This window comes from Carya illinoinensis, chromosome 2, assembly GCF_018687715.1.
Source record: "Carya illinoinensis cultivar Pawnee chromosome 2, C.illinoinensisPawnee_v1, whole genome shotgun sequence".
NCBI classification, from domain to species: domain Eukaryota; kingdom Viridiplantae; phylum Streptophyta; class Magnoliopsida; order Fagales; family Juglandaceae; genus Carya; species Carya illinoinensis.
Window position 1 is genome coordinate 26,990,861 of NC_056753.1, and position 13,593 is coordinate 27,004,453.

General features: G+C 32.8%; 2 pseudogenes; one reads left to right on the plus strand and one right to left on the minus strand.

The window, feature by feature from the left end:
• The first annotated feature begins 5,669 nt into the window (after window positions 1–5,669).
• LOC122300602 lies at window positions 5,670–12,884 on the plus strand (annotated as a pseudogene).
• LOC122300601 lies at window positions 11,008–11,533 on the minus strand (annotated as a pseudogene).
• Window positions 12,885–13,593: the final 709 nt, after the last annotated feature.

Sequence of the window (13,593 nt, forward strand, 5' to 3'; positions counted from 1 at the left end):
ATCCTTGATATGGTACCCTTTTCAATCAAGTGTCTTGCTGAGCAAATGCTCCTCCATATAAAAGAGGGTCTGACACCCACTTTAGCCTTCAAGAAATCTGTTTTTGGAAAATATTTTGCTCTGAGAACCTAAGATGCCAGTGAATGTGGTTCTTGCAGAATCCTCCAAGCTTGTTTAGCTAATAAAGCATTATTAAAGCTCTCAAAATTTCTAAATCCCACCCCTCCATCATTTTTTGCCTTTCCCATTTGTTGCCAAGAAACCCAGTGTGTTTTCCTTTCCCCTTGTTGTTGTCCCCACCAGAAATTGTGCATTATTCTATTGAGTTCTCTTAGAAGAGTCTTAAGCAGTTTAAAGACTCCCATGCAGTATGTAGGTAGAGCTTGAATGATTGTCTTAAGTAACACCTCCTTTCCAACTTGTGATAGCAATTTATTTTTTCAGTTACTCACTTGACTTCTAACTCTATCCAGTATCCCTTTGAAAGCCTGAACTCTTGATTTGCCTAATAGAGTAAGTAAGCCAAGGTATTTCTCATAGCTTAAAGTAGCTCTGCTATGCTAAGGATGTAATCTCTGGTCATTCTTTTGGTGTTTGCACTGAAGTAAATGGATGTTTTTTCCTTGTTGAGTTTCTGTCCTGAGCCCCTTTCATACAAGTCAAGTAGTTCAATTATTTTTGCCCACTCCACTGTACTTGCAAGGCAAAACAACAGACTATCATCTGCAAAGAATAAATGGTTGATGCTTAATCTGCCTCTTCCCAATTGGATCCCATGGATATGCTTTGAATCTTCAGCTTGGTGCAGAAGTGAGCTTAATACCTCAGCTACAAGTATGAAAAGACAGGAAGACAAGGGGTCTCCCTGTCTTAGTCCTCTTGTTGGTTGGAACCAAAGTTGAGGATTTTCATTGATGAGAATTGAATATGAGATTGTTGAGATACATCTCATCACCAATTCTATCCATCTTGAATTGAATCCCATCTTTTCCATTGCTGCACTCAAAAAATTCCATTCCACCCTATCATAGGTTTTATTCGTATCTAGTTTTAATGACATAAAGCCCTGTTACCCCTTAACTTTTGTGCTCATTGAATGCATAGCTTCAAATGCCACAATTACATTATCAAGTATTAACCTTTCAGATACAAATGCACTTAGCTAATCATTTCCCCTAATTTGAGTAGGGGAAATGATTTGATGCAAGATTAACTTGAGCCTGTTTGCTATGACTTTAGACACTAGCTTGTAGATAACATTACATAGGGATATTAGTCTAAATTCAGTCACTAATTGGGCCTTGTTTACCTTAGGGATGAGAACTATGTAGGTCTCATTAATGCAGAACATGCCCCCTTCAGCATTGAGAGCTTATAGGACAGCTTTGGTTACATCCTCTCCCACTATGTCCCAGTGATTTTGAAAGACATCAAGTCACGTAGAAAGAATTTCCCTAATTAACCTCGGCTGCCAATATAGAAATGCAATTCATATATACATGTGTGTATATATATATATATATATATATATATATTAAATCCCATATATATTGATGAGCAATATTAGCTATAATTATAGTTTGCATAATTTTTTCCCAAAAAATAGCGTCACAAATGAATATAATTGAAGCATATGCTAAAGAGAGGAAAAGTAACATTGGGTTTACTTTACATCAATTTTTCTTAACATAAGTAGACAAAAAAAAATAAAAAAAATATAGAATTGTTAATGACTTGTTTTGCACACTAGCAATAGTGTCCACTTTTGTTCGGGGCAATCCTTCTTCAATTTGAAATCACAAAGCAAGGTGTGCTCAGCTTTCTCGGCCAGGGGTTATTCCGATGTCTAAGTTAGTTGCCACCAAAGAGATTTCGCTGGATCAACCAAACGAGAGAGTATGAATGCACCTATAGATCTTCCTTCTGTTCCTTTTTTATTTGTCACTCCTTACGTGTCTCACCTACTGCTTGCAAAAGTCTGGCAATTGTAATTCTTTGAGCGAGCATGTTGTTGCAGTTAATGTGGTAACCCATATGAGCCTTAAGATCATTCTCGCTTGTCACAGACTTGCCCCTCGAGTGGGTGTTTCGGTGCATTTAATGCAACCCGCCTCCTAAGGTTCTCAATGAACCCCTTCTGAGAAGAGCATATCCTTCTAGTAGGCCGGTTGGCGTCTATTTGGTGATGGGGCCTCTTATAAGCAAAATGGGAATGATTATCGACTTTGCTCTCGTCTCCACAAGATGAGCCTTTGGATCACTTACCCGATCTTCCTGTATTGCACAACGGTCTCTATCCCATTTTCAGGACTCATTTCTTAACGAAGCTCATGGGTTTGGCTGGAATCATCCTTGTCGGCACTGCACAACAAGAATATTATAATAGATATGGTAGATAATAAAAATAGAGAAGTAAGATTCTTTTCTTTTTTTTTTCAGATTAGGAATATTCAGTAATTTACTTAAAAAAATTGGGTCAGTTTGGGTTGATAAAGCCCAAAACCAAATCCATCTAAAATGCAAATGGGTTCTTAGCCCCCATTGAATGTCCGGTACATGGGGTTAGAAACTTCGAAGGGTTGGAATGCCCACGCATTAATTTTGCGGATTTATTTCTAGTATATAATTAAATTAGAAATAAATTAAACAATAATATAATATCATGCAATATTAATATGTAAAATAATATATTAAAAGTAATATGAAATATAATAATATTATAATATATAATTAGACACTATAGTATAAATTTAATATAAAAATAAGTTAAATATTAATATAAAAATAAATTAACATTAAGTTTTAGTTTTAAATTTTTTTAAAAATTTGAAAATTGAAATGCCACAAATTTCGTCGAGAAATAAATATAAAAAAAAAAATGGCGAATTGCACACGTTAACGTAATTATTCGTCGTCCGACCGACAAAGACCAATTTATGTTGTTGACAAGTCAAAAGTCTAGTCAATGACCCGCGAGTTACGCTTCCTCTACAATTTCTCAGCTGCAAAGAAGTTTCCTTAAAGCTAATCGTAATTTCGTACCCGTCTTATATTTGAATATCTTAAGTATCTTATATTTGAATATTTCTTTGCATAAAATTTCATATTTTTGATACTAATATCAAATATTTTTAAAATAATAATATAACATGTATATAAGATACTTAAGATCCTCCAATAAAATTATTAAAGTCATTAGAATAGGTTTAGACCACCAAAGAGTTAAACTTTCTCAAAACAGAAATTGTTTTTCTTCTTCCAGTTTCTAAGTTTCTAAATCTAAGAAAATCTTTCATCAAAACCTTTAATCATGCAAAAATCCTCAACCAATAGTCACATATACATGTTAACAATACTCCATAAAAATTTTGGATCAATATCTATCCATTAGCTTGGTCAAAAACTCCAAACTATAACATATTCTTCAGTTTATCTCCCAGAATGACCTTTTTATAGTTTACATAATATTTGACTGACCAAATGATCTTCAAATAGGGCAAATAAGATATCCATGTAAACTAGACTAAAAAAAGAACAACTTATATGAAGGAGACTTTATGATAAAACACTTACAAAAGCTTCGAAATGGGTGTACAAAAAAAACTCCTAAAAGCTGTCCGAGAGAGAGTGTTTGATATTCTTTCAATGGAAAGTGTAAATGAAGATAATTTCGTGGGGAGAGGTGGCTGGAGATACTTATGGATGAGATATGGAAGAGATGAGGCTGGAGTTGAGAGTTGAGTGTAGTTTTCTCCTACCCAAAAAAAATCTATAAATGATTATCTTATAATATTCTATCCAATAATATCTAAAAAAAAATCAATTTAAGATATTTTTATCTAATAATATCTATCAACTCAAAATATTTTTACCCAATAATATTCACGAAAATTACCTCAAGATATTTCTTTTTATCCAATAATATCTACAGTTTTGAACAGACGTTTTGTCCGAAAATATGAAAAAATGTTATTGCACCATAAGACTTTAAATAACCCTCCGAGTCTAATGGCACAAACCATAATATATTTTGACACTTCTAACTATCTCCAATAATCAAAAATACACTTATGATACCATAGTAAATAATAACACTAACTATATAGTTAGACAAAAATCTATACGATTAATGGATTCGTAAAAACTTATGAGGTTTTTACGAGGTTCCTAAAGTTAATAGAAATTTCACAATTGAATTTCTAACGGACTGTTACACCCAAAACCTCACACTGGACTGCACTAAAACGAATCCTCAGATACCTTAAAGGTACAATCAATCAGGGTCTCTTTTTTGCATCCCACTGAAGCTTCACTTTGCAAGCCTACTCTGATGCTGACTGGGGAGAATGCCCCGACGACAGGAGGTCAATTGGAGGATTCTGCATCTTTCTTGGTAAGCATCTGATCTCGTGGTGCTCCAAGAAGCATAAAACTGTTGCCAGATCCTCCACAGAAGCTGAGTACAAATCATTAGCCTCCTCCGCTGCTGAACTACTATGGCTTCAAACCTTATTTCGAGAACTTGGCCTTCCACTGAATCATGCTCCTACTCTTTGGTGTGATAACCTTGGAGCAACTTATTTATCTGCAAATCCCGTCTATCACTCCAAGACAAAGCACATGGATATTGACTACCACTTTGTCCGAGATCATGTAGCAGCAAACACCTTAAAGATTGACTTCTGCAGCTCCAAAGAACAATTGGCTGATTTTCTAACCAAACCCATCGTTGCTGACAAGTTCATCAAGTTTAAGCCTCGTCTCAATTTGGTTGACACCTCCTTGGACTCGAGGGGGCATATTAACATATGTGCCTCTATTGATCATAAAGGAGGCACTGCACCAACAGCAGAGCCATCATAGCATATAACATAGCCCTTCACAGATTGCATTGTATTCTATTATTCTCTACGGTCATGTAACAAACTTATTTTTTATTCTCTCTTGTAAAAGTCTATATATAGACCACTGTTAGTACAGTGAAATACATGAGGAAAACTTTCCAATTCTGTTTTGTTAATCAGGAATATTCAGTAATTTACTTAAAAAATTGGGTCAGTTTGGGTTGATAAAGCCCAAAACCAAATCCATCTAAAATGCAAATGGGTTCTTAGCCCCCATTGAATGTCCGGTACATGGGGTTAGAAACTTCGAAAGGATGGAATGCCCACGCATTAATTTTGCAGATTTATTTCTAGTATATAATTAAATTAGAAATAAATTAAACAATCGTATAATATCATGCAATATTAATATGTATAATAATATATAATTAGATATTAAAAGTAATATGAAATATAATAATATGATAATATATAATTAGACACTATAGTATAAATTTAATATAAAAATAAGTTAAATATTAATATAAAAATAAATTAACATTTAGTTTTAGTTTTAAATTTTTTTAAAAATTTGAAAATTGAAATGCCACAAATTTCGTCGAGAAATAAATTTTAAAAAAAAATGGCGAATTGCACACGTTAACGTAATTATACGTCGTCCGACCGACAAAGACCAATTTATGTTGTTGACAAGTCAAAAGTCTAGTCAATGACCCGCGAGTTACGCTTCCTCTACAATTTCTCAGCTGCAAAGAAGTTTCCTTAAAGCTAATCGTAATTTCGTACCCGTCTTCTTTACATCTATAAATATCAACCAATAGACCTCACTTTTACACCAACACATTTTATCTTTCACCCAACACTAACCAAGATGGCTGCTTTTAGTCCAAGGAAAAACCTACTAACCCTTGTTCTGATCGGAATATTCTTGGCTGGAGCGGTGCCTGGGTATGTGAAGGGTCAGGACTGTAGCGCCTGTGCAGCAGATGAATGTTGCAGCAAATACAACTACTGCGGTAAGGGCGATGACTATTGTGGCGTAGGTTGCAAACAAGGCCCTTGCAACGGCCCTAATGATGTCTCGGTGCCTGATATCGTGACGGAGGATTTCTTTAATGGAATACTTAATCAGGCCACCGGACAATGTCCGGGGAAGAGCTTCTACACAAGAGCTGCATTCATTAATGCCCTTGGTTCTTATGAACAGTTTGGCAGGGTTGGGTCTGCCGATGATTCTAAGCGTGAGATCGCTGCTTTCTTCGCCCATGCCACACATGAGACAGGAAGTAAGATCTCAATTTTCTCTAAAACTTGATCATTACAGACATACATATATATATACATACTTTCCTGGCAAATCAAAACTTCAAGATCAATCAAACTCATGAAGAAGATACTTGAATTTTTGGATCAAATATTTAGTAGCATATATCAGCAAAACCCAAACTTAGATCAAGAGCTGAAACTTATAAGTTTGGCCATTTGCTTGCAAGCTAGAATGCATCTTTTTATATATATGTGATATAGATGTTGTTTGTAAATAAAGATACAGATTCAGAAACAGAGACAAAATAAATATTTGGAATAGATTGGAGTACTCATGGGAATGAGGTGTACGTATTACAGTGAAAAGAATTGATTTTTTGTTGTTGTTGAATATAATAGGTTTTTGCTATATAGAAGAAAGTGATGTTCCTGCCACTCAGAATTACTGCAACGACGTAGATTACCCCCAATATCCTTGCAACCCTAGCAAGCGTTACTACGGCCGAGGACCACTCCAACTAACCTGGAATTACAACTACGCTCAGGCAGGAAGCAATAATGGATTTGATGGATTAAACTCCCCTGAAACTGTTGCCACAGACGCAGTTGTGTCTTTTAAGGTTGCCATGTGGTATTGGATGAACAGTGTTCAACAATATGTGAGCCAGGGGTTTGGAGCAACCATCAAGGCCATTAATGGTGATGTTGAATGTAATGGTAAAGAACCTGCAAAGGTTCAGTCTCGTATCGACAAATACACTCAATATTGTCAACAATTTGGTGTTGCACCCGGCGAAAATCTCTCTTGCTAGTATCATGAGGGATATCATGTATTTTGCTATAACCATTTATTAATTACGTTTTTTTCCCCTTCTATGTATGGAATAAAACGAGATAAAACTGTCAAAGCTGGTGCCAATTACTAGTTAGCCTAGCGTACTAGGAACAAGGTTGAACTTGAATGGATTGGAGAGCTATCTCCCACGACTCTGTATTCATGGATACCCATAAATAAATAGATAAAGACTATCCATTTTGCTTGGATAGAACCTTTTCGACTACTTGCAGATTGAAGATGTGTGTATATATATATATATATGTAATATGTATTTTGGTTCAGAACTACTGCAATTTATTTTTTCTTTGCAAATCAATTGTACTTATAATGCGGAATCGTAAAAGAGTTATAAAAGAATTATATATATATATATATTTATGAGCAATGATAATTTTTTTTAAAAATTTTAGGAGCCCTAAAATAATTATACGTAGTACGTATTGCACATGATATCATTTGATAATGGCCAGTTTCATATTTACAGTCAATCGATGTGTCGAAGTCAATCGTGATTAATAGTCAGAATATATACAGAGACATCAGATGCATTTCAAAGGTCCAAACAAAATCCCAGTATCACCATGTGCAACAGGGTAACGCTTATATATAACACGTTAGTCTGAAGATCATTGAGCCGTTACTATATATGCAGAGAAGCCACAAAACTGTTGCAAAGGCTTATTTGAGAATTGCCTATTTTGGGACGTGTACAAATTATTTATATATATATATATATACATGAATTGCATCTATTCATTTAAGTTCAGTGATGCTACGACTATTTTAGATCAAAATGTAAAAAGTTGTGAATGATTTATAAATAATAATTATTTATTTATAAATAATAATAATGAAACAGATGTGAAAGTCATCCATCGGGAACCGCAGTAGTTATATTATTTTTATATTAATGAGCCCACATTTCAGTCAAAAAGAGAAAAAAGATGCTGTTTTTCAAAATATAATTAACAGCTAGGATATTATTTAATTGAATGCATAGGCAAAGGTATTGGTATGCTGTACTTATCGAGTCCGGTTAATTTAGAAAGCTAGACATACACGTATGGTCAATAATTTAAGTATCAAAACAATTAGTTGAGGAAAAAAAATTAGTTGAAATTAATCATTTAATTATCAAATTAAATTATTAATTAATATATTGCCAGTGTAATAGTAAAATATAATAAAAATAAATAAAAATATTATTATTAAAAAAATATTATACTATTACTTTAACTAATTTAATATGGAGCAATGACTAAAGAGATTTTAGATTTATATAAAAGGTAGACTTTTCACATATTTAAAAAATGACTTTAACCAAACCATTGCCAATGCTATTATCCGTTAAGTAGTACTAGGGTGTCGCCCAATAATGGTCTGGGTAGAGTGCCACCAGCACAAAATAAGATTTTTATTTTTTTTTTGTTTTTATATTTTTAATATATTAAAATATTTTAAAAAATTAAACCAAAATTCTAAAAATCATTTTTTTTATTATTAAATAAAAAATAAAAATAAAAATACATAAATGATCCAATAGAAATGGGCGGCACAGTATCATTTCTGATTATCCGTAATCAGAGCATTTATATCCGGTGCCTCAAAGCACTGGATTCTCTATAATTTAAGATTTATTATAGGGTTTTGATCAAAATACCCCTCACATCCATATTTCTATTTTAGGAAAAAGGTTTAGGGGGTGAACAGTGTACAGTATATTTTTTTATCAATAATTTTTTATCACTGTTCATTTAACTAATTTTTAACTAATTTTAGTTAAAAAATACATTATTATCATTGTTCATCCCCTAAATAATTTTTTTTATCAATATTTTATTCTAATATATAAAATAAATATTTTTTCAATCATCTATATTTTCTCTCATACTCATATTTATTATAGTTTTAAATAATAATTTTAAAAATAATTTAATTAATTACAAAAAATATAAAAAAATTAATTTCAAAAATATTATCATATCCACAAAAAAATAATTTAAATTTTTGTTTAAAATATTCACTAGATTGTTAGTTCAAAACATAAGAAAAAATATTGAGTAGTTAAGTTTGTAAATAGAAGTGAGAGAAAAAAATAATAAAAAAAAAATAGAGAAATATTATTTTAATATAATAAAAAAATAATAAAAAATAAAATGTAGGAGGTTTTTTAAAAATGATTTTAATTTAAGAAAAAATTTAAAAAATATATTTTTTAATTAAATTATAAAGAATTTTATAAAAAATTATATGTGAATGCTATATAGGTAAAGTCCAACTCGTAGTGCTGTTGAAAACTCAAAGTCCAGTCAATGACCCGCCGTCTACGCTTCCTCTACAATCGTGATTAATATTCAGACTATAAGTTAGGGGCATTACCTAAAATGTCCCTACAAGGGGCCAAATTATTAATTATAGAGATGCATTTCAAAGATCCAAACAAAATCGCATGTGTCCCCATGTGCAACAGGGTAACACGTTACTCCGAAAATCACTGAGCTTCACTTTCAAAGTTATCATTACTATTGAATTTTTTTTAAAATTTTTTTAATGATTAAGAAAGTAATGATTAATGATATTGTATATTTTATTTTTCTAAATTATTAAAAATGTTAAAAAATATTTAAAAGAAAAAACTTATACTAGTGATACGCTCAATGATATATGTTAGACAATCAACTAGCAGTGTTCATATATAAATAAAAAATACTAAAAATACTCACTCATATATATATAAATATATATATTATATATATATATTATTAATAAATAAGGAAGTTATTACTAATAAATTTATATATTTTTTAATAGTTAAGTATATTTAAAAAATACTTAAAAGAGAAATAAAAATAAAAGAAAAATAGAACCTAGCATTTTTGGGGTTTGGCTCTCAAATTTTTCATTTCAAAATTAAAATTCTCATCTTATCATTATAATTTTTCTAAATTTTTATATAAAATATAATAAATAATTTTTTTTAATTTTTTTAGATTTTAAAATAATAATAATATTTTGATATTTTATCTTAAAATTTAAAATTTTTATATTCCTACCAAACTATACCAGTATTGTCTTATGTAAATATCTCGTCCACCGAGAGGATTTCTACGACGGTGTAATTATTCTTTTTGTTTTTTCTTAAATAATTTTTTAACTTCTTAAATATTTAAAAAAATTATAAATTTATTAAAAGAATACTTTCTTCGTCATTAAATAAATAAATAAAAATTTGTCGGTGGAATATCATTAATTTACCACATAATATGCAGGGAAGGGCCCGGAAGGCACAAAATTCGAATTGTAACACGTAACCTTATTCGTGATCAGGCAAAGTCCAGCTCGTACTGATGTTGACAAGTCAAAGTCCAGTCAATGACCTGCTGTCTACGCTCCCAAGTTCCTACTCCTAAAGCCATCTCCATAGACACCCGTTTCTTCTTCTCCTTTTATTTTTTCAGTCGAAGAAGAAGAGAAGGACAATGGAAAACAGAGCAAGATATCCATCTAAAATGGCAGGTTTTAGTGCAAGGAAAAATTTACTAACCCTTGTTGCACTTGGAATCTTAGCTGAAGTACTTGTCTTTCCCGGCACTGTGAAGAGTCAAAACTGTGGTTGTGGACCAAACTTATGCTGCAGCCAGTTCGGGTATTGTGGCACAGGCAATGAGTACTGCGGCTCGGGGTGCAAAGAAGGCCCCTGTACTAATACTTCATCATTTCCTCAGACATATTACTGTCTACCCTTTTTTGGCTCTATTGATGTTTCGGTGGCTGATTTTGTGACGGATGATTTCTTTAAAGGGATACATAATCAGAGCAGTACTAAGACTAACTGTCCAGGGAAGAGCTTCTATACAAGAGCAGCCTTTCTTGATGCTGTTAGCGTGTTTAATCAGTTTGCCACTGGCTCTGTTCGTGATTCCAAGCGTGAGATTGCTGCTTTCTTAGCCAATGTCGCACATGAGACTGGATGTAAGGTCTTACTCCCTCTCTGATCTTTATAATTCGGTACACATCCTACTTTGTTTTTCAAGCAATACCACAATTTCATAAGGTCTAAACGAAAGATAACTTGAACAGACTGCATAAATAGATCACAGGAGATTCAAAATGCTGTCTCAAATGGAGAATTCCCCAAGAAAATCTGAAGGCAAACAAAAATCTCTCTCAAATATGAAATGAGTATGCCAAAATTGGAGCAACCTAAGTGTGATCTAGGCAATTAGGCCACTTCAATCTTCTTCATCAATAACCTTGGTGCCCAACCACCCAAAACCCTCTGGAGGGACCTCTGTAACAGTGACCAGCGAATAAAACTCCTTTGCCTCTTCTTCATCATTTCTCTTTTGTGCAATTCGGACACGAACTCTCCAGCTGGGCACACTTCGAATCCCTCGGCTCCAGATATGCTTGTTAAGCTTAACATCCACCCTGACATCAGTTGTCCCCATGGCCTTTTGGGCAAACTTCCTGATTTCCTTTATGGCTTTTGGAGCCTTCATCCATGGAGACGTTTGTGGAGATTGATAGTGTACTCCCTGGTGACAACCTCTTACTTCCGACCTTTGCTTGCCTTGTCCACCATTATATAGGCAGCTTTGCTGTCCCCGATCCAACCACAATTTCAACAGCTTGGACCGCCTCTGTATACATATCCTACTTACATACTAAAACAACCTTATATATGCGTGCAACAGAACATTTATATATGTCTGATTAATTTCATGTGTCATTTGATTTAGCAACTAACTTTCACTCGCAACATATTTTATTTTATTTTTATTTTTTAGTACATTGGGAGATTTGGGTAGGGGGATCGAACCCATGACCTCACTTTTGGAGGCTGGGTGTTATGCCATTGTGGCCTTTGGCGTTCGATATATATCATAACAATATTCCTTAATTATTACATGAGTCGGCCATGACCCTTAGGATAAACTCTGAGGTTGTAATTCTGGCATGAGAAAACATAGGTTTGCATGCGCACATATTATGTGTAAGGGGATGCGTATCTTTTACTTAATTAGTCAGCCGTACAATCATTGATCATAGGCATACAGCTTTACGTACCAAAACAACCACATGATGATATCCGATTGATATTTTATTGATGTCATGATCATTTGGAGCAACTAACTTATAATTGTTGCATATATAATTTCATATATAACTTTACATTTATATTTTTTTTTTTCTTAAAATCTTAATGAAAACGCCAACTTTCTATGCATGAAGTCACAAAATATTTAAATGGGAAATGTATCTCTAATTTACTTTTAAGCTCACATACATATATAATCATTAATCATAGATCATATATATAGAGGTTAATTTTGTAGCATTCTTGTCCATTAGTACTAGAGGTATATAATATCATGTATTCACAGCCTGAAATTAAATTGAAGCGCAAATTGTTTATGTTTGGGCAGCTTTGTGCTACATAGAAGAGATAAACGGTGCCTCGCAAGACTACTGTGATGAGAGCAATACACAGTATCCATGCAACCTTGATAAGAAATACTATGGTCGTGGACCACTTCAACTAACTTGGAATTACAACTATGGAGCTGCTGGAAATAGCATTGGAGTTGATTTATTAAACTCTCCTGAAACTGTAGCCAAAGACCCTGTTATTTCATTTAAGACGGCCTTATGGTTTTGGATGACCAATGTTCACCAAGTCCTAAACCAAGGGTTTGGTGCAACCATTCGAGCCATTAACGGTGCAATTGAATGCAATGGTGGGAACCCTGCTGCTGTCCAATCTCGTATCCAATATTACACTCAATATTGCAACCAACTCGGTGTTGCTCCCGGTGATAATCTCAATTGCATCTAGGAGCTGGATCCATCATGTCTGCGTCTCTTTTCTTTGATATCATGTACTGATCTAGGAAATTTTCTTATATATATTTCCAGAGATCTTGGAATGTGCCCATGCATCGTGTGAATTAGGATAAACAAATAGGTTTGGATTAATCCCAAAACAAAGCTAGCTCGTTGGGTTTTAAAGCCTGAATCCAAACCAAAACAAAAACAGAATGATTCAACACCTGAGGTATATATATATATATATATATATATATTAGGTATATAATGGTTACCCCTCAAATTGGGGGCGGGGTCGAGTAGCACCACATTACCGTCTTACTTTTATATATATTCAAGTTGAAACCACCAAATTAGAATCAAGCAGGTTCAGATCAGGTTAAAAGGAGTATGCAAGGCTTATATATCTTAAGATTGTATGTAGCATTATTCAAATCATGTGTATATATATATATATATATATATCCAATTAAGCATAAATTGGCAAATAAATTAATTCAGTACTTCAACTAACTAATTAATTAATATGATAGAAACCTTATAAATTTCTGACTCAATCATGTGATCAATCACTTGTTATAATTTATATAAATATCTATATATATATATATATATATATATATATATCTATATATTTAAAAAAAAAAAAGGCATACTGATTACATCCAAAGAATAATGCGATAATTGTAACACAACTTTGGGATGTTGATTTTACAAGAAGACAAATTAAAATAATAGCAGAATGAACAAAGAAATTAAAGAAAAATATTAATTGATTAAAGGAGAACAAAGACTAATTTTAATGCAAATTGAAGT